This window comes from Rhinolophus sinicus, linkage group LG10, assembly GCF_036562045.2.
Source record: "Rhinolophus sinicus isolate RSC01 linkage group LG10, ASM3656204v1, whole genome shotgun sequence".
NCBI lineage: Eukaryota > Metazoa > Chordata > Mammalia > Chiroptera > Rhinolophidae > Rhinolophus > Rhinolophus sinicus.
In genome coordinates this window covers 99,896,983-99,924,525 of record NC_133759.1, presented here as the reverse complement: position 1 = coordinate 99,924,525, position 27,543 = coordinate 99,896,983, and positions in this window count along the sequence as shown.

Sequence of the window (27,543 nt, the reverse complement as noted above, 5' to 3'; positions counted from 1 at the left end):
TTCTTAGGTTTATATACCAGCTTAGTTACTCACATATCCAGTAACCTATCTTAATGCTTAGGTAGTTTTTTTCTATAAAGTGGAAATAAAAAGAAGATCTGTCATGCAATTATCTTGACAATTGTACTCTGTCAGAAAATGAGCATAGTATCTTTAACAGAAGAAGATATCATTATTGGTGTCATGAGATCTAACTAACAAACTATCACAAATACACTAGGATGAAGTAATTCATGGTTACAATTCTATTTGCATCTGTATAGCTTTTTATACCTCTATGTATTCAAAACATTGGAGAGCTTCTTAAAACAGATTGCTGAGGCCACCGGCAGAAGGGGGTGAAGCTAAGATTTTGAGTTAAGAAGAATCAGCCTGAGGATGCTGATGTTACTAGTCTAGGTATCACACTTTGAGAAAACTTGGCCAAGACTATACATAGTGAATTTTCACTATGAATTACTTTATATTATGGCGTCCTCAGATAGGCCCTTCTAGTTTCAGATCCTATAGCAGGTGAGTTGACGTCTCACTGGAAAACAACATATATAGAAGGAGAGAAGAGTCCATATGTCTTCCATTCATTGAGATTGGAGAAGAAGGCTAAATAATTTAAGAGCCAGTGTGTGACCTTCAAGCTTTCACCTTCTCTGATCAGTGCTGAAGAAGCAATAATGGCGACGTTGTATTTCAGATAGTGTATCTACCAGATGAAGGGACATTATCAGTCTGGGTTCTTGATCAGGGCCTCTCCAGTGACCCAAACCAACATGTAATGTGAGCAAGAAAAAAGCTTTCAGCTACTCCTCACCAGGGAAGTGATATTAATAGAATCCTTCCCTTCCCAATTTCAGTGCCTTCTACCTAGCAGGAGTCCACATATGTTCCCCCCCCCCCCCACAGCTAGAATATTTTAAAATATGCCACAGTGAATAAATATATCTACACTAGTTTTTATAAATGTCCACACACACAACACACATGCTTATTTTGATACATATCACACTTGCCATTCACTTTGTCTTCTCTAATTCACATTTCTTCTTCCTTCCCTTGGGAACTGTGCAGTCTGATTTGCACAGAGGAGAACAACAAAGCTGTTTGGAGAGGATAGAGACAAGAGATTCGATGACCTTGGAGAGACCTTGACTAAGTATTTGCTTGGATTCATTAGCAGCTGAAATCCGTGACACTGACTCCTTGAAATCACATCCTTTTCTACTATAACCAGCATGAGGATTTTCTAATCTTGACCCCCAAATGATCCCTATCACAGTTACTCAGATGTTCCGCACACCTATCCAAAATTTTAGTCAAGCAGATATATAATGTGTTTTCCAGAGCTGATTTGAAGCCAAAGTTGGAAGAAATCCAAGCAGAGAAAATGCAATTATTACAGCGTTTATTTAAATATTTATAAAAATAATCATTTGAAATCTGTTGTATTAGTTTGTGTGTGACATGGTAACACTTACTTCAAGAGGATAACAATTGGAATCTATCTTTCATAGAAGCAAATATTCTGTATACAGTTCTCTCTCTCTCTTTCTCTCTCTCTCTCTCTCTCTCTCTCTCTCTCTCTCTCTCGCTCACGCACACACACGCACACACACACACACACACATACACACAGTTCTATGACCTTGTATTATGATATGCCATGATATACTGTAATAAATAGTAATAAATAGAAAGCTAAAAATTGCAGCATAAAATATTCACCATACTTAGCACAGCTTCTTTATTTCTCCCTATCCAGTGATCTACTTTTTAGGTTCTTCTGGAAAAAAAAATAAATAAATAATCCTTCAAGTTCTTTCCTCTAAGAAGCTTCTCTTTCAGCAGCCGGATGAAAGCGCAGTGTCACAACTAATCAAAACTCCTTTGTGTAGTGTTTTTATTCATGCATTCTATGATTTCACTTTCTCTTTTCCTTTAATGCCATGTCTACGGTCTACTCTAGATTGTAATTTGCTTGAGGGCAGAGGCTGCGCTTTCTCTTTGTTGAGCACAAGTATTTTGAAGGAGTCTGCAGTATTGTGAGCTCTCAATAGAATTTCGGTGATGACAGTGATGTTTCTGAAAATGTCTAAGAAAAAAAGCAGACAACTCTGGCCTGTTGTGGCCTTCACTTGCTTAATCTAAAGTACCTTTCCTTCCGCCCATAAACAATGATGCACCCAGGCAGTGCATACGAAGAAAAGTGAGTCAGAAGAGCAATTCATTTTTCCAGTGCCCTTATGTGACTCCTTCAATGCCTCAGAAATCTGCTTGAGGATTTATTTTAAGCATAGCAGCCATGCCGTTTCTAGACTGCACAAGCACAAGATTGGATTCCACACTCTCCTCCTCAATCCTCACATTCTTAATGCTTAAACTGTGCCCTTGCGACTTTTCTGTTAGAGACATACAACATAGGGGCAAAAATCAATCTTAATTAAGGCGAACTCTGGAATTATGATCGAAGGGAGGTACATTAGCCCACTGCTTCCAGACCCCCATACACTGTTGTTATTGATGTTTGGACAGATGAGGAAAGTGAAACAGGAGTCAATAATTCGATCTACTGTGTTCTCTAAGGATTTGAATTTTTAACACATCCATAATGAGTACTGGTGGTGTTTAATAAATACACAGCAGCCCCTGAAATTGGCTCTGCATGTGAAAGACACCAACACAGTCCCTGAAGCTTCTGGTTGGTAGGCAAAAGTAGACTCAGCCTGTTAGGCCTGAGAGGTCAATGTGGTTTTTCCCAATCACTTTAATGTCTGGGCAGCCTTTTTGCCAACGTGATCAGTGCCACTCCTGTAACCTGAGGTTTTTCTCTTAAGTAAAATTATTGACTGTAAGATGTTAAGTATTCAATTACTTCTCCTATTTAGATGTGGTACACAGGTGTTGTCCCATTCAAGCACACCCTCCTCTCTTTAATGGTCTATTATTAGTCCCATGATGTTACTTCAGAAGTAATTCTTCCTCAAGTCTCCAAATTCCCAACCATTGTTAATGAGTTTATGAATGTCATTTGACCTAAGACGGCCAATCAAGTTCTCTCTCTCACAAAACTCTGGTCACGATTCAAGAAACCTAGCTGTTCTTTGTAACATGATTGAATGGAAAATACATTTAATCAGGGGAGTCATATCAGGGTAGCTGTCTACTTCCCTCTTTTACTTGAGATGCAGAGAAACTAGTCTGAAGAGAGAAAGAATGAAAATGTGTTCAGAGTGACAAAAAAAAAATAAAAAATTGAAGAACTGCCAGTGGTGAGACGCTGAATCATCCATGGTACTGATTACAACTCAGCTGAGGTCTGGCTCTACTCTCAAATCCTTAATTTTATGAAATATTCCCATAGGAGATTCATAAATTTTTATTTTTGTTTAAGTTAGTTTGAGTAAGTGTCTGCTTCTTGGAACTCAAATAAAATAGTCTTAAGTCCATTGTTTTCTTTGTCAACAATTTGCTGAATTTTCAGCAATCTTCTAGGCATTAGTCTGCTATCTGAGAATGGAGATAGATAAGACACTCTTTCTGCCCTAAATAGGTCATGAGGTATTTGGTAAGACAGATAGTAAAGCAACAAATTATAATGCAATGTCATAAGTGAAATGAAAGGATTGAACATGGAAGTCACTTAGCAAATGGATGGATTGACAGTTGGGGGAAGAGATTCAGAGAGAGAGGTACTACTTAAGAAAGGTTTTTAATGGTCAACAGAAGTTTTCTAGGTGAATAAGAAGGCTAAAATCATTTTTTATAGAAGGAACAGAAGGTATAAAACAAAGAGGCCTAAGAAAGTAACATGTACTTGACGAAGTACACAAGCAAAAAAAAAAAAAGAAAGAACACGAAAATAAAATACAACATTTTCTATTCCTTGAACACAAGGTGTCAGCCAACATAAAGAGCTAAAGAAAGAGAGAAGGATCTGATACTATCTCACCCTAAAAGACTTGGACTTATGTTATATTTTAATAGATAATTTATAGATATATGGACAAAGATACACTCACTGTTAAGGACAAAGCCCCAAATGAGAGTAGCTCAAGGAACAGCCCCAGGCCAGCAATGGAGGCTAAATAATAAGAATAGCCTCAGAAGTCTCCAAATACCCAGCTGCTTCTCAGGACCTTATTCAGAGTGTTAGAACTCCTAGGGCTTGCACAATCCGGCTGTATATCTAGTACATGTGGAGTTGGCAAAGATATGTCCTCTACTCTTGGCTTCTGGTCAGCCTAAGAATGCCCATTTATCTTTGCTTTTCACTAAACCCCGATAGGTCTCTGGAAAAGGGAGGGATTCCGCAGGTAGGGAGTAATCTGCTTTGGCTTGAAGAGATTGAATCCATCTGTCCAAGATGAACACTTTCCCAGTTTTCTTATATTGCACTGAATATTCCAAGAAAACTGAGAAGTCTTTCAAGAAGGAATTATTTTAGAAAGAGTCATAGAACATGTGGAATATTTTTGAAAGGATCATAGAACATGTGTGGAATAGTAATAATTTGCATTATTGCAAATTATAATAACAGTTAACTTGCCATTGAGCTTTTACTAGGTATCAGCTACTATGCTAAATGCTTAGTGTATGTATTCTAATTGAATCTTTCAAGACTCTTCTGAGATATCTACAATTATTAACCCCAATTTAAAGATGAGAAATATAAGAATTAGACGTATTACGTAATGGCAATTTTCTTCAACCAATAAGTGTTAGGGAAACTACATACACTATCTCAAATCTTCATAATGATGGAAACCATACTAATATGCTAATTTACATTTTACTAGTAAATTCAACAAAAACAAACAAACAAAAACTAGACTCCAAGTACTAAGTAATAGCTATTGTTTACTAAGAGCTGTTCTCAGTGCTTTATTTCTACTATGTCATTTAGTCATCGCAAATATACTATGAAGCTGGTGTGGTCACCCCAATGGAAGACTGCAAATAGAAACTGAAGAACCTGTCAATAATAATTAGTACTTGTTGTATGCAAGACAATGGTCCTCCAAGGATGTACATATCCTAGACCCCAGAACATGTCAATATTTTAGTTGACACGGCAAATAAATTAAGGATGCAGATAGAAGGAAGGATGCTAATCAGATGACCTTAAAATAGCGGGATTATCCAGGATTATCCATGTGGCTCCCTGTAATCACAGGGGTCTTTAAAAGTGGAAGAAGGGATCTAAACAGAACTAGAGAGATGTCAGCATGAGAAGGACTTAATTTTACATTGTTGGCTTTGAAGTTGGAGGAAGGGGCTATGAGCCAAGGAAAGTGGGTGGTCTGTAGGGGTTGGAGAAGGCAAGGAAATTAATTCTCCCCTAGGAACTCCAGAAAGGAAAGCACCCTGCCAAAACGTTGACCTTACCCAGTAAAATACACATTGGACCCCTGCTCCATAGAAATGTGAGATAATACATGTTGTTTTAAGGCACTACATTTGTGGTTATTTGTCACAGCTGTCATAGAAAACTAACATAGTATTTTGCAGTCATTTTGTCATTTAATTACATTAGTCTCACAAAGTTGACAGTTTTATTTCTATTTTACAAATAGGAGAATTGAAAATTTTATTCCTTAATTAACTTTCCCAGAGGCATTTACCTAGCAGAAAGGTATCTCCTTTCCCTTATTCTGAAACTTTTTCTGCGCACAGATCATATTTTGGGTAACCCAATAAATCTATCAAATTTCTAAGATACCTTTTGGTGGATTTATAATTGGGTATTTCAAAGGAATAAATAGTTCTCTAAACTTTAATCCAAACCATTTCTCACATCTAACTATAGAACTGTTGCTGGTCCTCAGAGGTATGCTAAGGGTAGGAGGAATTTAAAGATCAATGCCTATTATGTTATGTGTTATAATTTCCCCAAACCTCAAAATTTCAGTAAAAAATGTGTCATGCTCCAATGCTATCTAGAAGAAATAAGGAATTAGTAGAAATTCCTCCATAAGCCTACTCTGTCCTATTGTCCTAAATTGTTTCCTAGTGGCCAGATGAATTTTCAGTCCTTTCTAAGTGCCTACTAATCCACCTGCGGGTTACCTAAACAGATGTGGAACTCTACCACAACAGTGCTTCATTTTGTATACTGCAGATTAATTTGGGGAGTAATAAAAGACCTATGGAAACAAACCAGTAACTTTTCCAGTGTTTACCACTTATAAACTTCTTGTAAAGATACTAGGGTATCTTTAGAATGCATCATTTCCTCAAAGAATACAGACTTAGGATCTTTCTGGAACTGAAAAAGGAAATAAAATGTCTCCATCTATGTGACATATCTATTCTTGCGTGGGAAAAGGCAAAACACTGTTACCTTTAGGAAAGCAATGTTTATATTTATTCTTCTATTGAACTATCACAGGGTAAATTATAATATTAATAGGAAGGTCAGAGTATGCTTCATTGAGAAGGAAATAACTGAACATATACTTGAGATACATGAGAGAGTTAGCCCTGTGGGTCGCTGGGTGAAGAGTGTTCTAAGCAGTGAGAACTACTAGTGCAAAACACCAATCCAGGAGAATATCTTGCTTGTTTGTACAACAGCAGGGAAAGCAATTCAACTGAAATGAAATAATCAAATGGTAGCACAGTGAGAGATGATGTGAGTGAGGCAATGAGTGACACATCATGTAAGACTTTGTGGGACATTGTAATGACGTTAGTTTATAATCTCTGGGAAATGGAGAACCACTGGAGTGTTCTGAGCAAAGTTATGAGACTATATACTTCAAGCTTAATGAGAATTACTTTGGTAAGTCGTGAAGGAAAGAAGCATTTAAGAGGTTATGTCAATGGTCCAAATGAGAAATAATCGCAGCTCTCACCAACTTGCTAATAGTACCGGTGGTTGAAAATGGTCAAATTGGAAATATTTTGCAAATAAAAACATTAAGATTTCTTAGTGAATTGGCTGTGAGGTTTAAGATAAATAAAAGAGGCAAAAAAGATGCCACAGGTTTTGGCCTCAGCAATAAAAATTATGCAATCACCATCAATTTGGATGCAGAACTCTTAAAGAGGTGATGTATATGCAGGTGTAGAAGAAGGTAGGTTAGGAGTTCAGTTTAGAACAAGTTGAGTTTGAGACTCCTATTAGAAATGCAAGTGCAAATATTGAGTAAAAACTGTATAAATATATGAAGAATCTAAATGTAAAATGGAATTTATACAAGGACTAGAAAAATATGGAAAAATTCCTCTAGAGCTTGAATGTAGGGTAAGGCATTTTGACTACAACTAAGAATCCATATGCAATAAAAAACAACATTTACTATATAAATTAAAAGAAACATGGTAAAAATAAAATGATAAGCATTATCCAAAGACAAATAAAAATATGCATAGCATATATCACAGATAAAGGGTTAGTACCCATAATTTAGAAAGAACGTAAATTATGAGGCTAATCAGACCAACAGCCTTTTATTGGAATGAGTAAAATATATGAGCACATAATTCACAAAAAGAGATGCAAAAATTTGCCACTAAACATATCAAAAGATATTCAATATCACTCAGCATTAGGTACAAAATAAAATGACACTAAGACACCATTTCACTTGCAATGGATTGGCAAAAATTCAAACCCAACAATATCCTCTGTTGGCAGGGTTGTTGGAAAACAGGACGTGTCATACATTGATGATGGAAATGTAAATAACATAACTTCTGTAGACAAGAATTTGGCAATATCTAGCAAAATATCACATCTAGATTTACTCTTTAATCCACCAATCCTACTTCTAAAAATTTATCCTGAAGATCCACCTCCAAAAATATAAATATGTACAAATAAGAATTATTCAGTGCAGTATCATCTGTGATTACAAAATATTGGAAGAACTTACATTTTCAAGTACAGGAGACTGGTTTAATAAACTATGGTACATATAATGGAGTACTTTGCAACTATAACCATGCATGAAAAATATATCTATGAATGATGTGAAGGAATTTTCAGGATATATTTTAAGTGGGAAAAGGTACTGAAAACATATGGCATACTACTTTTTGTGTGAAAAAAGAGAAACAAGATATACATATATTTTCATTAGAAAATGCAGCACAGGAAGACTAAACCAAAAATGGCAACATAGTTAGTTATCCACATGGCGTAGGAAATATGGCAAGATAGGATAAGAATGATATTTCCATGACTAATATTATCGTGTAGGTTTCTTTTTGGAAGATATGTTAATATTCTACACCTTAAAATTAAATTTCATTGTTTACTTCCCATGAGAATGGGGAGGGGGAAATATTCTAAAACTTAAAGAAAATTAAAACAAAGCAATCTAATTTTATTATAAATAAATATTATAATCATACAGACAGGAAAGAAGAAAGGAAAGTCAGCATCCTAATCCAAATAACTTATAAACACACTATTTGTCTATATACCCTTTATAATGGCCAGGCCAGGTGGAAGCCTAAACTTTTCTTAGTAGCTTTGTTTATTGTAGTGGTATGAACATAAAAATTCAACAATATTTTAGAATCCTAAATTACATCTACTATTATAGCTGTATTACAAGATTGATCAAATGAGTAAATGTTGAGGTTGTTGGGAGCCAGGATTCTCACTATAGGAAGAATGGGAAAACAAATATGGAATGGGGTAAGGAAGACCCTATGATATAAGATTGGAATTAAAGATATCGCTGTGAACACAATTTGTAAAACATGCATGTAGGTGTAAATTAATGTTTATATGCACATGCATATGAACATATGTGTGAATGTAAGTATAACATATATATTGTATGTATGTATATGTGTATATAAATATAGTTCCTAACTGACTGCTGAAAGGGCTAAGAAGCAAAGACATGTCAGTCGCAATGAGTACATCTTATGCTGAACTCTTGACCTCTACTAGGTACCATTCTTTACTAAAGGAAACCAAAGCTCCTAGTACAAATGGCTGATCCCAAAGGCAGGTCAAGGTAAGTACAAAATGAGTCTGGAACATCTTGTTGTGCCAGAAAGTAAGAGAGTGCTAAAAAAATGATGAGAGCATATCACAAAAACACAGGAACCAGATTCATGGTGATCCCACTGGCCAAATACAGACAACGTGAGTAAAAAATGATGCATTAGAGTAGTAAACTATAAACCAATAAAAAAACATAAGAAGTCCTCAATCTATAATAATAATAAATAGACAAAGGAGAGAGTAAGAAGGGATCTTGCTTACATTAAAATGCTGAAGGACAACTGGAACAGGTAGAAGGAAGCCTGAAGTTGGAAAACCTCATTTTGCAACAATCATGGTAAAGCTTGAATCACGTAAGATTATCATGGAATCTAAATCTAGGAGGGAATTTTGATAGGGAATCAACAATTTTCATTAAAGAATCTACTCACAGACTGTTTATTACTTGTAGGGATTTAAAAAAAAATAATAATAATCATAAAATGGAGAAATAGGATGAACCTTGAATGCGTGAGCAAAATTAAAATCACCAATGAGGGACAGATGGATGTTGTGTGCCTCCAGATGTGATACTCAGAGATGGATACAACATTATCTATTTCAGCCAAAAAGTTGGAATGCTCTATTATAAAAAGTAGTGTGTGGGAGGTACAGTTTATTTTCAAGAAACATTAATGTTATAAAAGCCAAAGAAAACCTATGGAAATGTTTCAGAATAAGTAAGCTAAAGAGAAATGTCATGACATGGGATAACCGCCTGTATACTAGATCCTGTACTTGGACAATGAAGGAAGGGGATAAGGTATAAAGACATTATTTCATCAACTGACAAATTTGGAACATGAGTGGTAGATTAAATTATGGCATTATATAAATGTGTGAAGATAATTACTGTGCTGTGATAATATAAGGAAACATTCCTATTCTTGTGAACTATGCAATGAAATATTTAGGATAAAAGGGCCACCGGTGATATTTGAAACTCACCCTCTACTATTTCAGATTAAATACAAGGGGTGTGTATGTTTGGTGGAGAGTAAGTAGGTGAAAAGAGGGAGTGAGAGAGAGAGCACACAAATGAGATATAAAGGTATCAATAAGTAAATATAAGTATAGGGTATATGGTGTGCTTTGCACTATTTTTATTGTTGGAATTTTTGTATGTTTGAAATTATTTCCAAATAAAAAGCTAAAAAGCATCAACCGTTTGGAAACATGTAAGTTATTGATGACCTTGTTATGGTCATTTCTGAATGAGTCGAAGGATGAAAACAAAACTGAGATTTTTTTTTATATTATTTTTAGTGAAAGCTGATGAAATGCAAACCTTATAAATGTATCTTTCAAGAAATTTTGCTGTACAATAACACACAGAAAAAGATTTTAGTTGGTAGGAGGGAGTAGAGTTAAGAGAAGTTTTCATCAAAAATGGGAATAAAAGCAGCATATTATAGGCAGATGATTCTTTGGAGAATTGAAAGTAATAATGTAAGAAAGTGAGAGACAGCCAGTGGTGATGACCTTGAATAAGCATGAAAGGATAGACTGTAATGTACATGTGGAGAATGGAGATTAGATAGGAACACATGCTTCATTGATAGTAAAAGGAAGGAATGAAAAGTAAATGGGTGCGGATGCTGCTGGCGGGCTAGATGTGTGGATAGAAGCCCGTGAAAGCTCTGTACTTGCCACATTAGTCACTTCAATGGTGCAAGATGTGAAGATGAACATGAAATAATCTTTGCCCTTGAAGTCCATTTCAATGCAGACAGTGCTGCATTATGGGTCAGGGAAAGGAAGAATGATCTCGACTGAGATCTTGAGAAGGCATCACCCATGTTAAAGCACAGGGGCATCAAAGCTCTTAGCAGAGGTCTAGAAAGGAGAGCATATATGATAGGGCATCTCATGCAACTGTGTGGTGAGAACACAGCCTTGGAGGTGGTTTGGATATAGTGTGAGATGAGACAGGAGAGGTAAACAAAAGTCACATAATAAATGTCCTTCTCTGCCATGTCAATGACTTTGACCATCGTCTTCAAGACAGGGGCTAGCCATTTCAAGCAGTGGTAAATAAACAATCTGATCAGGTTGCTTTTTAGAAGAATCTTCTTGCTGCTATTTTGTGTGGCATAACGAAAATAGCTAAATACTGAGTGCTAACCTTTGCTAGGTTGACGTACAGAGCTCCTTATATATGATATCATTGATCCTTACAACAGCCCTGTGAACCAAATGCTGTTATGACTCACATTTTACACAAAAGTTAGCAAATGAACAAGTAATTTACTGAAGGCCTATGATATACTACATAGTACCTTAGGTGCTAGAGATAGAGCAGTGAACAAGACAGAGTGAGTTCCTGCCTTTCAGGTACAAAAAAGCATGACTAATAAGCAAGTAAATTTCTGGAGCTGCAATGAATAAGCAAAAACAGGTATATTTCTAGAGTGTCAACGAGAGTAGAGGTGGAAGCTTTTTTTAAATTTGAACAGGGAAAAATGAAAATCAAGCATATATGAAAGAGGAGATCTTCTAAACAAGGAAGAAACTAAGGCTCAAAGAGATTAACCAAAGGCCTAAAGAATGCCAGTCGAGATATTGATGGACTTAAAGAATAAATATAGGGCAAGTAATTAAGTAGGAAGCTAAGGGGATGTGAAAGTGGGAGGCTTAGTCTGAAAAAGGAGTATCTAAGTATCTCATTGCAATGGCAAAGCACACACAATTTAAGCAATCGATATGGATATGAAATTGGATGGCGATGAATATGATTAAGAGATGAACATGAAAAGAAGTGAGACATTACAATGGTTGGCTGTGTGAAACCTTGCAGTACAAAAAGGTGATAGCTGGGTTGGGATAGAGAGTAAAACCAATTGCAAGAGGCTTCAACAAATGAGGAGAAATGGTCGTGAAAGTGATGGAGAGAGAGAAAAGATGATGGCAATAATTCTCAAAAGAGCTGGGGATGTTCCAGAAAGGCAAATGAGTAGATGAATAATGTCTTGGAAGTCACATTAGAGAGCAATGTCCTTATGGGTGTAGGTTTCAGATCAGTCATGGGTATGGTGACCACTTAATTTGTCATATAAATAGGGATGATTTTTGTTTGTTTGTTTGTTTTGTTTTTTTGAGTGGAAGGGAGAATTATTAACAGCATGCTGAGATTCCAAGCATACACTGGAACTGTCCTGGGCAACTTGCGATGTTGATTCACCCTAATCACAGAGCGGAAGGAACATCCAGCCAGGATGTTGAGATATTGAAAATGTGTTTACTTAGGAACATTTTTGAATTAACAAATAGAATAGATGCAAATTTTATTACATAAAACAGTCTCCGGGTCAATAAAAAAACAAAACAAAAATCTGCCGAAATTGGTATCTTGCCAGTAAGTCATAAATATGGTAGAGCCTCTATGAGTAAGACATGCAGCTATACACAATGTAGATTCAAAAATTTAAGAAAAATACCCAAAACTCACAACTACCAATAAAACATGAACAAAAGAGCACGTTTGGAACTTTAGAGGTATTAGATGACTTAAAATAAAAACATGAAATAAAGGACATATGAACATTTAAAACATCACATGAGCAGGATAGAGGCATGCGAGTTACAAAAGATATTTTAAGTTTTTTGGTTGGGAACAGAATATTAGGTCTAGTCATAAACATCAACATTAACAGGGTATTCATGACTTTCATTTAAAAACAAATTTATGTTCAATAATAAGGGAAATATTTGTAATTTTACTTTTTTAATTCTCTTAAATTCCTACTTTAAAATAAAGAAATTTGAGGTGAGGCTGTAGACTCTTTCCAAACTTCTTTGTGTTGCTGATGTATCCAGCAACTAGGATTAATGAGAAAATGTTTGCAGCCACCAGAAACTACATGCTATTCCGTGATATGTTAAGCTTCACATCCCATTTGAGACCATTTAAATGGTAACAGAATGAAGCTGAGTCGATAGGCTGTTAAAAATTCTTCATTAACTCTTCACTGTTTAGGAATGGCTCCTTTCATTGGCTATTTTAGAGCTTATTTCTTCAGTGCATTAGATTTTCTAGCACACTATTTAGGCTGGGAGTTGATTGGGAACAGAAGAAAAAAAGAAATACAACCCCCCCAAATGTGAAACGAGAAAAGGAGAAAAGGATTGTAATCTATCTTCCTCAGTCACAATTTCTCGAGGAAGGTCAAAATAATTTCATTTGTTCTTTCCCTTTTTCTTCAAAACTTTAACACTTCCCCTCACAGATTCACCATCCACTTATTGTTCTCTTTTTCTTTTGTAATTTTGCACACACACACACACACACACACACACATACACACACACACATTTTCTTATTATGGTTATTGCTTATTGTCTTTTCTTCCCCCATTAGAATTTAAGTTTCTTAAAGGTAAAGGTCATTGTCTGTTTTGTTTTTTGATGTACCAAATATCTAGGACAGTTACTCACAAAAAGTTGGCACTACGTAGACATGTGTTGAACGAATAAATATTTCTTAAAATCATATAATTGCATTTATGACCCAAGTAAGTATATCCATATTATCCACAGATTGATAGATCAGTGAATGTTAAAAGAATGGGCTAGAACCAAATGAATTAAAGGTTTTATAGGGTGACAACATATCTTTTCCTTAAATGGATGTACAAAAACACCAGATGTTCCTTGGGGTTACTTGTTTTCCCCATATATGGAGAGGACAATCGGGAGAAGATAAAATCCTATTCTGATAGCTAGGACTATGAAAATTCGGGTTTAGGACCAAAATAATTTGAAAACCTGCTATGACCCAACAATGAAAACAAAATTCTAATGCAACCAAGTAATATGGCTTATGTTTAATAATTTTCTGGCATTGTATGCACATCAACAAACATTTGTTGTATATGTAATATAAATTCAGAACTGAGCTAATATTGGGCTAACTACGTGGGGCTTATTGGTTCCCACGCTCAGAGAACTTAGACTTCAGGGCAGGCATGCTGGCTTCATAAACAACGAATGCTGGGTAAAGGAAAAAGATGGCGATGATTGAGGATTTGAACTGACTGGACACCGTAAATAGGGATGCTGTTAGTTTAAGGAGAATAATATAGGCAAGGAGATCAAATCTGAAGGAAAATACAGTGTTACCAGTTTTAGCAGGATAAGTTTACAATGGATCTAGGTAGACGAATATAACAGATGAAAATGCAATTTAAAACTCAGACACACTAAAATAGTTCACAGTTCAACCCATAGGTGTGAACAAGATTGCTCTTGAAGACATAAAACAAAAAAGAAAAAGATACAAGGGCTGGAGGAGAAGTTTATGAAAGAGAAGGTCCGATCATAAAGGTGGGATTATAATCAGGTTTAAGGGGAAGAAAAGTGATTAACAGTGTCAGGCTTTGAGAAGAAACAAAATAAGGATTAAAAACAGCATCTAAGATTTGGTGGTTGGTCACTTCCTGATAATTTTACAGCATCCTTTTCATCAGATGAACTATGAAAGGAAAACTGACATTTGTAAAGATATATCTGATAAACAGGTTCAATGGACACATATGAGGTCAGAAAATTAAGTTTGTGAACTCATCCTAGAAAAAGTGCTCCACATCTAATTGCTGAATATCACTACGTGACTTCAAAGTACTGCCCTTGGGAAGCACGGATGCCTGTGCCTAGTCCACCCTTCATAGCAATTTTCGAACTCTTTTTCTGGAATGGCCATCAGAGCTATTGCATTATCCTTGATGTCCTGAATGTCATCAAAATGTCTTCCTTTCAATATTTTCTTTATCTTTCGGTAAAGAACGAAGTCAATGGGGGCCAGATCAGGTGAGTAGGGAAGGTGTTCCAATACAGTTATTTGTTTGCTGGCTAACAACTCCCCCAAAGACAGTGCTGTGTGAGCTGGTGCATTGTCGTGATTCAAGAGCCATGAATTGTTGGCGAAAAGTTCAAGTCATCTAACTTTTTCGCGCAGATTTTTCAGCACTTACAAACAGTAAACTTGGTTAACTGTTTGTCCAGTTGGTACAAATGCATAATGAATAATCCTTCTGATATCAAAAAAAGGTTAGCAACATTGTTGCAACAAGTTTGCGAACTTAATTGTCAGACCATAAAATTGGCTTACGTAGTTCTCTTTACTGATAAATACTTCAGTTTATCTATCTTCTATGCTCTGGCAAAATCTAAAAGCTTAGGGAAATGGGTGTCTTGAAGAATTAATGCCCTTGCCTAAGCACCTGAGTGATAAATTCACTGGGGAAAACAAGGTACCATATGTCTATTTGGGAAATTTATAATGCAGGTAATTACTCACATTATATTTTCACATATGAGTTATTTCACAATAACAAGTCTAGTATTAGGCCTCCCACAATGCAGTACTATCTATAAAGACAAGACAGAATAATAAATATACAAAAAAAAAAATCTACTTCAAGTTCTACTCCAAAGTTAACACAACGGAATTAAGAGCAATGAATACATTTTTACAAGAAATCAAGGAAAAGATTATAAGGAAAAAAGCACACATTTTAATTGCAAGCAAAACCACTCATTTTATTTTAGGAACAAAGGTAAAGTGTTTTAATCATATTCCTACACTCTCCTTCTTTTTCTTCCTCTGCAATTTCACAGTTTGGTGTTTTTTTGAATGTCATGATATTTCAAGTTAATTTTCTAAATTTCCATGAACATAAAAGAAATAAAGCAGATTATCCTGATATATTTTTTCTTTGCCACCTTTTCAAATTTGAATTCATGTATATTAGGTGAAAGACGCTGTACACAAAGATGGTTAGTGGGGCTCATGGGACCTTTTTTGTGGTTTTGAATTCCTGGCAAACAGATTGCCGCATCTCTGACAGTAAAAATAGCAGATGGGATTAATTAACTGGGTGACAACTCTTCAGACCTACCTAAATTAATATTTTTCTCCAAACAATGTATTCTGATTATCATAAAACTAACTGACATTTCTAGAAATCGATTTTGGTCCCAATGACTTTCAAAATGGATTGGGAGATTTTTTTTTTTTTTTTTTTTTTTTTTTTTTTTTTGCCTTATAAGAGCTGGCATAGTCTGTTATTTGCATGTTAATCTTTCCAATCATTTTCTTGAAGGAAGCAATCATATACAAGGAAGTGCATCTTGTTTGCAATGCTCGAGTTTGTCCTGACATCAGACACCCCCTTTGTCTGTAGGAGGAAAGGGTAGAGGAGATTAATTTATTCACAGAACTTCTTCTCAAACCCAAACCTCCAAGGAGCAATTAATTATCTTTTGTATGAAAACTGCAAATCAACACATCGATGTAACATTTCAACAGGACTGTTAAAACTACATAGGATCTTAGGGTGAGGGTCATTTTGTTGAAAAATAAAAGTGCCATATTTAATCAAATCTAATATACCACAGACTGACAGAATGATCACCATTTCATAGACCCAAAAATATTCATATTCCTCTCTCTTTCTATATGGTATATGTATATATGTTTTATATGTATATTTGTATATATTTTATAGGTACATATGTGTACGAGGTAGGACCATGTAACTGGAAAGATTCTAAGAAGAAAATCCAATTTTCATAAATATACATATTTTTTCCCCATAGAATTTATATGTGCATATTTGCACATGTACATATATTCTATAAAATATATTCTATGGAATTACATATTATTTTCATATATATATATATATATATATATATATATATATATATATACACACACATTTATATTTAAATATTCTATGAAATACCGTTTTCTCTTTAGAACCACTTGTAGGAGCATAAGTTCAAATAATGCCTCACAAAAGACTGCAAAGACTAGTGTAAAAGTTTTGTTACTGAGAAACATAACTTAAATTGGAGCCATTTCATGTCTGACAATGAGAAAGCTGTATGGAAGGATCTCACTCTTTGGGCTTCTGCAGGAATTGTTTTGCAAGCTCTACTATGTGGTATTATGAACTCTATTCATGTCGAGAGACCTTAACATGGAAAGAATCACGAACCTGTTATTTAATTTACTGTCTAAATACTGTTGAGGGCTGTGCTCTCTTGCTCTACTACAATGTCCTAGCTATAAAGCCTAGTAGAACATTTTTTCTTTAAAACCAACAAAATCTTTGTTCAGCCTGTGAGAAATGACATTTAAGTGATCGATGAGATTTCCCTTTAAGCTTTGATGGCCAAGGAACATAGAACCCTATTTGTTGCTAAGTTTTATAATTAGAGGAAATAGTTGTTGGCTTTGATCTACCTTTTACTTTGGCATGCAGTAAACCGATTTTCATTTTGGCTTCTATTTTGGCATTCACCTCTCCATATGCCTTAAGAAAAGCCATCTAGGCCTCCAATCCCAGGTGAGAAGACGATGGCCTTAGACAATTATCAGTACAATACCCAGTGATTGGTTCAGAGATGAGTAGTTGACTAAACTGTGGGATAAATTAGGTACAACAAGATATTGCTTGGAGCTTCTGGGAAAAATCTTCTCTCATATTTTCATCAATAGATTGACATCCTGTTCCTTCTGGATGAGAACAAGGAAGAATAGAGTCACCAGAACAGGCTGCGTGCTGTGTTATACCAGGAAGAGAGCTAATAGTAGGATGAGATGGAAACCTAAGATCAGGTTTCTTTGAAGATTGTATTGTGTCACTGGATGAAGCCTCATCTGGAGCCCATTGTCCCTAACTCTACTTCTCAGTGGGCTCCATTCAGTATTTAAGCCAGTCGGAGTGGATTTTCTGTCACTTGCAAAGGAAAGTTTCTTGACAGACTCCATACCAAGTGTAGTTGTTTAAAGGAAGACATCAAATTGAATTAACACTGATAAGCACTCAGTAAGTATTTGTTTTACCAATTCTTTTGGAGGGGAGGGTTGGGGAAATTGGCAAGCCAAAGGAAGAAACAAGATTAATGCATTTAAATATCTAGTGTTGGTTTATCTTGATGAAAAATTATTAGGATCATAGCTCTGCCCACATCTATTTTCCTAGAAGCTGAGAAAGACAAGTGTCACTCTGATTAAAGCTTCCACAAAAGAAGCAAATTTTGCACTTAAAGCAGATAATTATGGGATGAAAGAAATACACAAGAAATATATAGGAGTCTAGGATTTTCCAGTTGTGAGTATTCAAGTCCCATTGGTCTTATTGACTTTGGCTTAGAGACAATGAAAGTTGACTTTACTGGTTCTGAAATCTCAAGGTGCAAAAAAAGTCCTTGATAAATTTATAAAAATGATTTTATTTGTCCTCCATCCTCAAATATTTTATTTAATTAGTTTGTGTAGAGCCAAGGCATCTGAAATTTTAGGGGCCTCCCCACATTATTTTGTTGCAGGTGTTCCAGGGATAACATTTTGCAAAATACTGCTTTGGAGTACTGCAGAGGTCAACTTATTTCATCATAGTGGAAGAATTTCATCAGAGTCCCTCACCAGATGCCTTTTTGCCTAGGGTTTGGCTGAACTAAGGCACTCCAGGGAAAGGTAAATTATCTTCCCCAGGCTTCCTCAAGACTAGTCAATAACCAATCAACCAGAAATTAAATATTCTAAGGACCACAGAAGCATGGGAGTACATTCCTCTTCTCAGTGAGAAGGGGCCTGGGACTTGCTGGGCTTGGGCTTTATTTAATTGTCTAATTGACTTAATTTATGGGAGAAAATTGAGATTTCAAATCCTGTCACTTAATTGAAGAAAGCAACCAAAAGAAAGGTTAAATGATGTGCCAAGTATAAAGGTTACAAGAACTGCAAAGGTTACTGCTATACGTTTAAATCTAGAACACTAACCCTCAAGATATATGTCAAATTTCAGGGAAGGGGTCAGTTATACTTTTGTAAAATTGTTCTGTTGAAGATATAATTGTAAATTGTGTGGATTTTTCTCTGATAAAACAAGACTAGCAGTTTATCTTAGAGCGCTTTTAAAATATTTTTCCATGTTATATAACATTCATTTTTTAAAGAAAGTAGTAATCCCAAAAAAGTAGAATTAAAAAAATAAATAAAATTTCCTCATCAACCAAATAGATATGCTAATATCTGGATTTCCCCAGGATCATTTTTGTTACGTATAAAAAACATTTTCTAACCTAGATTATAAAAGCTATTTTATATATTAGTGTTTTGAATATTACTCTATAAGTTCTCCATTTACCTGAATAATCTTATAAAAGTCTTCAATAATGGCTGTGTTCTAATCGCTAAAATGTATGTAATATATGTTATTAATCCTTCACTATGGCTGGATAGTGTAGATGTTTCAATTTCAAAATAGTAATAATAATAATTATATCGAAAAATGCCTATTATCTTTGAGTGCTTACTATTTGCCAAATACTATTCCTAAGTTCTTTGTATGCATTGTTTAATATAAAAAATTAATATTTTATATTACAAAATATGTGGAGATTTGATTCCTTATTTTATTATGTTATATTAGGAGGTACACACAAAACAATCATAAAATTAAATTTTGGAAGATTGAGTCACATAACAAAAAGTAAGCAAATCTGCAGCCAAATGAACATTTATTGCTTTGATATTTAATATTAGCATGAATTTGTGGGGGGGGTAAAGTGACGATTGTGGATTTACTATTTTTATTAAATAGCACAAACATTTTAATTCTATTTTTAAGCAGGTAGAACATGTAGCCTGATGCCTTTTGCCATGTTCCTCACCACCTAGGTAGGCTGTGTATGAAAGATGGAACTAACAGAACTAGCCTCAAAGGTAACAAAGACAAAAAGAAAGAAAAAAAATAAAATAGCTGATTTCCTTCTAACTTTTCACCTTTTTTTTCTGAATTTTTAGGAGGATCAGGAAAAAAAACACACACAAAAAAACAGAACATTAGATAGGCATCATGTGAAGAAGGCCCTCTAGGGCTAGTGGCAGCTGTAGATTGGAGATGGATAAGAAGGGGTCACAAAAGGACTTACCTAACAGACTTAAGGGACTTCACAGATGCTGGAAAGACATGAGTGCCTTTATGTCACAGTGGCTAACAAAGTCATGGCTTTCCTCTTTGAAAAGAACTGTGCTTTATATTTTTCTTGGAACCCAGGACACTTTAGCAGAGCACTGAATCTATGGATTATCTGTGATCACGGATTAATATCAGCATCATTGAACAGCTGAAACTCCTCCAATAATTCCTTTGTACTGTGGCTAATCTTAGCAATTTTATGGGTTAAAAACCATTATGTACCCATCCATGAATCCCTGTGTTATCAAAAGATCCCCTTTATAAGATCAGAAAAGGAGAGGAAATGCTAAATATAACTTAGAAACTGCTTCTATCTATTTCTTCTTTCTTTCTACAGTAACTTAGAGGTCTTAAGATCAGAACAATCCTCCTTCTTAACTAGGAGAAACTACGTTTGGAGTAGGTTAGAATTTTATATGTTTCTTTTATATCATTTTTACTCTTTCTCTGAAACCACAAATTGCCATTACATGGTGATTTCTACCTGCCCATATAGTCCTAAAACCACTACTAAGAAAATACTTACATATATGAAATTGCTACCTTGGGTTTGATCAATTATAGAAGAAAGGCCATCATTCCTATACCCTTAAAATGACATGTTCAACTGCTTCACACACAGTATGCCCAAGGGGGTTCTTGGCAATTCAGAAGTAAAAATTATCCATTTCATTTCTCAAAATTTTAGAAGTATGAGGTAGGTTTTCCTTAAGTCTCTCCACCAAAAAATTACAAAAATAAACTGCTATGACTTTTGACTCATGAAATAATGCTCAGTCACACTCTCTACTTCCTGGTCAGGAATATATTTTTGATGTAGAGCCTACCTTTATGCATCCCTAAGCATACTTTGCTAAAGGGTAAAGATTTTTTTAAAAAAAGAACAGACTGCACATGACTTAATAAAGTAAATGAACTTAGGTTAAACAGTGATAAAAGGGGTGAAGGGTCACAAGGAAGAATAGGAAACAGAAATAAACAAATAAGGTTATTTTATCATTAGGGCTGACAAGAAGAAATAAGACAAGGGATATATTAACAAAATATTAGTCATCAAGGGTTAACACTCCAAATTTAATTTAAGTATTAATTCTATAATCAAAAAAATAAAAATTAAGAATGTTACAGTTGGAATAGAGCTTAGATATAATGTATTCCATTATGTTCCAAACTGTGTTCTAAGGAAAAGTAGTTCATATAATGGTATTAGGTTACGAACAACAAACAAGAAAACAGAACAAAACAAAGTTTCTCTTTCCAAATGGATTTTGGAATCAGTGAATTCTAACTCCTGTCGAGAATCAGAATATACTCACTGTACTAAAGGAGTCTGAGGATTCCTGAAGAAAACAAACATTTAACTTTATCCAAGTATTTGCCAAGCCTTGTGATCATGGAATGTGTTTTCCAGAGAACATTAAATAATGACTTATCAAACTAATTCTTGGTCCATGGTTTGGTAAACACTGAACTAGAATGATAAACATATGAATAAATGAGGAAATTGATACCTAGATTATACCCTCAACCACAAGTACAGAAATATTTAAATAAGTCAATACAGGAAGTCTTCATTTAATCTCATCACTAGGTCCTTAGAAACGACTACATTAAGTGAAATGACATAAAAACCAATTTTACCATAGGCTAATTGATATAAACAAGAGTTAAGTTCCTATGGAATATTTCTGGTCATAAAAACTTCACCAAACATCTAAATAAAGATACCTATCACTTCTAATATTAAACATTGAAATAAATGTGAGCTTTATACATATTTCAGAAAGATTATTGAAAATCAGTAGCATCATTATTTTCCCACCCGCTAATTCCAGTTCAGTGTTGTGGGTGGAGCCTATCTTGGCAGCTCAGGGCACAATGTGGGAAGCAACCCTGGACAGGACACCATTCCATCGCAGAGGCACTCACACACCCACACTCACTCAGACTGGGACAGTTCAGACACATCAGTTCAACTCTAGTGCACAGCCTTGGGATGTGGGACGAAACCGGAGTCTCCCGAGAAAGCCCACAGAGACATGGTGAGAACATGCAAACTCCACACAGATGGGGTTCCAGTTGGGAATCCATTTGCTTTCTCATTAATCTTATAATGAGACATTATTCAAAGTCCTACTGTCATATGTCAAAATAATGTAGGCTAAAACTTCAATGTCCCAGTCATTAGATAAGAAATTATATTAAATAAATACTAATGTCACCAGATGCTTGGCTCAGAAATCTTCTTTTTATTAATATCTCTACTATTCTCAATGTTAGGTAGTTGCATATAAATCAATCTTACATAAAAGATAAATTATGTCTTGTATTAGAAAAGTGTAAGGTATTAGATTTATTTGGTAGATGTAAAATGCATTCATTAAATCGTTGAATTTTGGGAAGACATTATGGAAGACAAAAACATGAAAAAAAGAGCAGAGTGTCCACATTTTTTTAAACATAAAAATGAATGATCCAATGGTGGAGTTGTAGGTGGACCAAACAGAGCAGTAAGATCAAATAAAAGTTGCAAATATAACATTTGACGTGGTTCAGAACACACTACCTCAAAATAGGGCACCTTGGCATAATGACTATCTTAAGTAAAAATAATTTGGAAAACAGTAAGTGCAGGAAAAGACTTTCTGACTTCCCCCTCCTCCTCCCATGTAGTAATTCATAAGACCCTCATATGAGAGATGCCCCCCGATATCTGAAGGAAAAGAGTATCCTTATATCTAAAGAAGGAGGGACACCAAGGGAAATCTGAATAAAACAGACCTCATTAAGTCTCTTTCTGTTTGGTCTTAATACGTTTTCCATGGCTTTCTACTCTTTGTTGCACCTAGAATAAAAATGGTCAGGTTTAACTGTTTCCTCAGGTCTCATTTCCTCATTAAGGTTCTCGTGACACATAAAGCTTGTATTAAATACATTTGTGTACTTATCTTTCATCAATCTTTCATCGGTCCATTTTGCAGGACCCCAGCCAGAGAATCAAAGATGGGTAGAGAAAAAGATTTCCTACCCTACGTACACACTTCTGGTTACCTCAATTACTAGGCGCGTTCCTCATGTTAATAATACAAGAATTTAAAATGCTACATCAAATAAAATAAAGAGTGAATATGATACTATATCTCAGAGAACTGGTTCAAGTGTATAGCAAGCTCTGACAGAAAGTTTAAAAGAGGGTCACATAAAGGAAAGCGGGTACTTTGGTACATAAAGGAATTGTACAAGTTGACCAACCTCGGGAGCATCATGGACCTATGTCTGCTAATGTGTCTGTCATCAGTGTAAATAAGTCAACATGTTAATACTTCTGTATTCTTCAGCTCCTGTTTAGGAGGAAATCTTAGCACTGACCATTGCTGTAACTTTGGTAACTTGACTTAAGTTATCAGTAATTATGACTGCTTCATTCTTTCATTATTTTCTCTTGCCCTAGCTGCCATCAGGGACGTTTGTTCCTGATCAAATGGGTCAGGATAAGCTCTCGGTGTCATTTTGTCTGTCTACTACTAACTACAGTTTGGTTATACAATTTTAACATCTTTGAGACTGGGAATCACTTCCGTTCACAAGAAAATCAACTAGCTTCTAAAAGACTTTCAAAATTGGAAATTCCCGAACTATCCTTGTTGCTACAGATCATTATGATGTTACATAAATGATAATAGTTAATATCTGTGTGTGATTTGTTAGCCACTTTATATATAATTATTTTTTTTAATTCCCATACAATTCTATGAGATGGGTACTACCATTAATGAATTTGTATTACAGAAGAAAATACTAAACTACAGAGAAAGCTATAATTTGCCCAATTTTCACTGTTACAAATAATAATTTTCAAACATAAACTGACTAAAGCGCTTATGTTCATAAGCATTACCCTAAATTCATCGGTTTTCTGTGACTGTGGTAATAAATTGCCACCAACTCGGTGGCTTAAAACAACAGATATTTATTATTTCACAGTTGTGGGGGTCAGAAGTCTGAAATTAGTCTCACTGAGCTGAAAATCAAGGTGTCAGCAGGGTCATGCTCCCTCTGGAGACTCTAAGGGAGAATCCATTCCTTGTCTTTTCCAACTTTTGGCGGCTGCTGGCTTTCATTGGCCTGTGGCTGCATTGCTCATATCTCTGTTTGTGGGATCACATTACCTTCTCCAATTCTTTCTCTGAAACCTCCCATTGCCTCCCTCCCATACGAACAGGTGGCTATATTTAGGGCTCAACAGGTAATCCAGGATAATCTCTTCATATCAAATTCATTAACTTAATTATATTTGCACATATTCTTTTTCCATAAATGGTGACATTCACAGGTCCCAGAGATTAGGACCTCACATCTTTGTCGGGCATTATTTGGTCCACTACACAATACAGTCTTCCGTACATGCCTTATGTCTACTCAACTGAAGACTCTAATGATATTCGTGATGATCATTTTTCTTCAATTAGTTGGGAAAAATGTGAACATAAAGATTGGTGAAGTCATTATTATCCTGTCCTTGGTACAGAGGCTAGAATGGGTAATCAATAGATGTAACAAAGCATTGTTTAACAACTTCTCCGAGAAGAATAAAAAGGTGGACCTGGATTTTCTTCCTAGCAAGCTAAGCCCAGAGCTTCATAACTAACTGAGGAAGGCTACAAAGAATGAGATTTTGGTATATTCAAAAACAGAATTCTATTTGATATTACTTTAATGGTCTAGGCAGACAATCCTATATGAGATTACTCCAAAATAAGAGATAAATGAACAGGTAAAATAAATAATTTTGGAAAAGAAAGTAGGTTTAAAGGCTGGATATAATCTTTGCGACATCAAAGTAGCTTCTGGAGCCATTTTAGAATAAAGGTACAGATTGAAGGTAGAATAAAGGAAGCCGAAAGGAGTAAGAATAAAAGTGGAAATAAATACTTTGGAAATTCAATCCAATATTTCTTATCTTTGTTGATGGCACCAACAGCTCCCCAATTTCTTGAAAAAGAAACCTGGAGTCATACTTGACATCTCCCTTTTCTCTCGTCTTCATATCCAATCCATCCCTGAGGGCTGCTCAGGTTAGATCTTAAATAGCTCTCAAATTCATCTATCACCAATACTGCCTTTTCTATGCTAAGAACATTTCTCCCCAGGTTAATTTTAATAGCCTACAAGCAGACATTCAAAATGAGACATAGTCTCGCCTTTACTGATATATTAAAAAATTCAATGTATGCAATGCAGCGTAATCAACTAGAGTGGTTTTATTTTCCAAACTGTTTAACAAGAATTCTCTAACAATACATACAGATAGATAATATTTTCCAATTCAAATATAAATGATTATCCTAAAATTAAGTAGAAATTAGATGTGAACATCATGAGAAATGGTACCAAAAATATGTGAAAACATATTTTTATGATATTAAACTAATGTTTTCTCTTAAAAATTGTTCCATTAAAAATAAGGAAGAGTGAGCTTGTGTCCTTTGTAAAATATATATATATATATATATATATATATATATATATATATATATTACATTTACTAAATTATATTAAGCTCCTGAAAGAAATAACACATATGGGCTGACTTTTTATTTGAATTTTTGTTTCATATAATAGGGTTCATCAAGCTGTTTCATATTTATTTCTCTGATTAATGATATGTCAAAATTCTAATTCTAGTACCAATTTATGGCGTGTTGGCAAGTGGAGAATGAAACAGCAATGTAGACAACAGGCAAAATTGATTTTTATCCATCTTCTTTGAATTCCAGTAAATGTTTCCCAAATGTGCTTTTCTGTTTCAACCAAACTAAATATTATAGTCTCCTTCCTCTCAACTATTAATTATGTTTCTTCTGAGAGTCAAGAATTTCTTAAAGCATTACAGTATAGTTGGTTGATATGATTTAGTGTGTCAGTCATTCTGAATTAGAGGTTGCACATTTAAGAGTTCTACTGTTAAGTTTCCTCATTCATAAAGACACATCATATCTTTCCAAAGGTCATTGAGTTCAAAAGGATTTCACAGGCAATGTTAAAATAAATATGAATGCTCTGAATTAATAAAAAATGAAATACAAACAAGTGATTGTATTGTAGATGGATTCAATCAGAAAGGAAGAAAATAAATGAGCTAAAGAAGAACAAATAAAACAGAAAGATGATAAAGAAAAAGGAGGAACAAAGAAAGTGCACGGAAAACAAACAGCTTATATATATTCAGGAGGTGGAACACTTACTCCATCTGTTTAACAAGTAAGATAATATCAAGAGAGTTCTAAAGAAATAAGCACTTCTTCCAGAGGCAACTGTAGCGCCATCAAAATGGAGATTAGGACATTGAAATTGCTCGTGTTTTCAATGTTCTTATGGATTCAGGGCATGAACTATTGAGTCAGACAAGAAAAATATTGGCATTCATGGTAAAATGCTAACAAAGCCAACTCCTTATTCTTTTTTATATCAAACGGTATTAAAAAATAAACCTAAAACTTGTTTGTAAAGATTAATGAGCATATTCTTTCAGACACAACCACCTTTGTCGAAGTTCAAATAGAGCAATTGCATTTAAAGACACACTATTCATACTTATGAATCTCGCCACTTTACAAGTAATGACAAAATTGTTATTTCAACAGGATTTATCAAACAAGACTCCTTGGAGACCTGATGATAATGGGATTTTGAATGTTGACTACAGGGAATGCTGCTGAGTCCATTTCAAATCACTCTTGCAACAAACCTTCTTATACTACCAGGAGTTTAAGCTTATACAATAGTTAATTGGTGACACAGAGGTTCACCTTCCCTCCATTAGTCAAGGAGAAACTAGAGTCCTGCATGCACCATCAGTGCATATCTAGGGATTAGGGCAGAATGAAAGGGAATGTGACTCAAACCGAGAGCCTTAACTTAAAAGTTTGAGGGATACCTGATCAGTTTTTTAAACGGGATGTGCTTGGGGTATAGATGCAAAGAAGAAAACACAAATCCGTGTCGCTCAGAAGCACTGCACACATCCCGTGTGGAAAGAACTATTTTATATTGCTGTGGGGATTTCTCATTTGGGGTCACTCAGGTGCAGTCTCTCCTTTGATTCTCTCTATTTTCTTTTTGGGGAATTGCCTCTTTACCCTTGTGTGTAGGCTTCTGGGAAGGTTAGCTTCCCAAGCTAAAATGATTCAAGTTGTAATTCAAGAGATGCTTGAATTGTAATCCTGTCCTGCCTGAGGAGGTCTAGGGGACTAGTTTGGAACTTAAACACTGTTAACCTCCAAGGCACTGGTGAAGCAAAGAGGACACGATGTATGCAGGTCATTCAGCATGGTAAGTCTTCCAACATCCTGACCACAGTCTTTCAGGTATAAGATCATCACTGCACATCTTTCTTCTTGGTTGCTACTAATTTCCAAGTTTGGGCCTCCAGCTTCTATTGATTGTTTTAAGCCTCCACACTATTTCCAATAAATTCATTTTACTTAGGTGCAGATACCCTCAATGAGTTCACATTGAAATGAGCAAAACAGAAAGCATTATACATGAAATTAC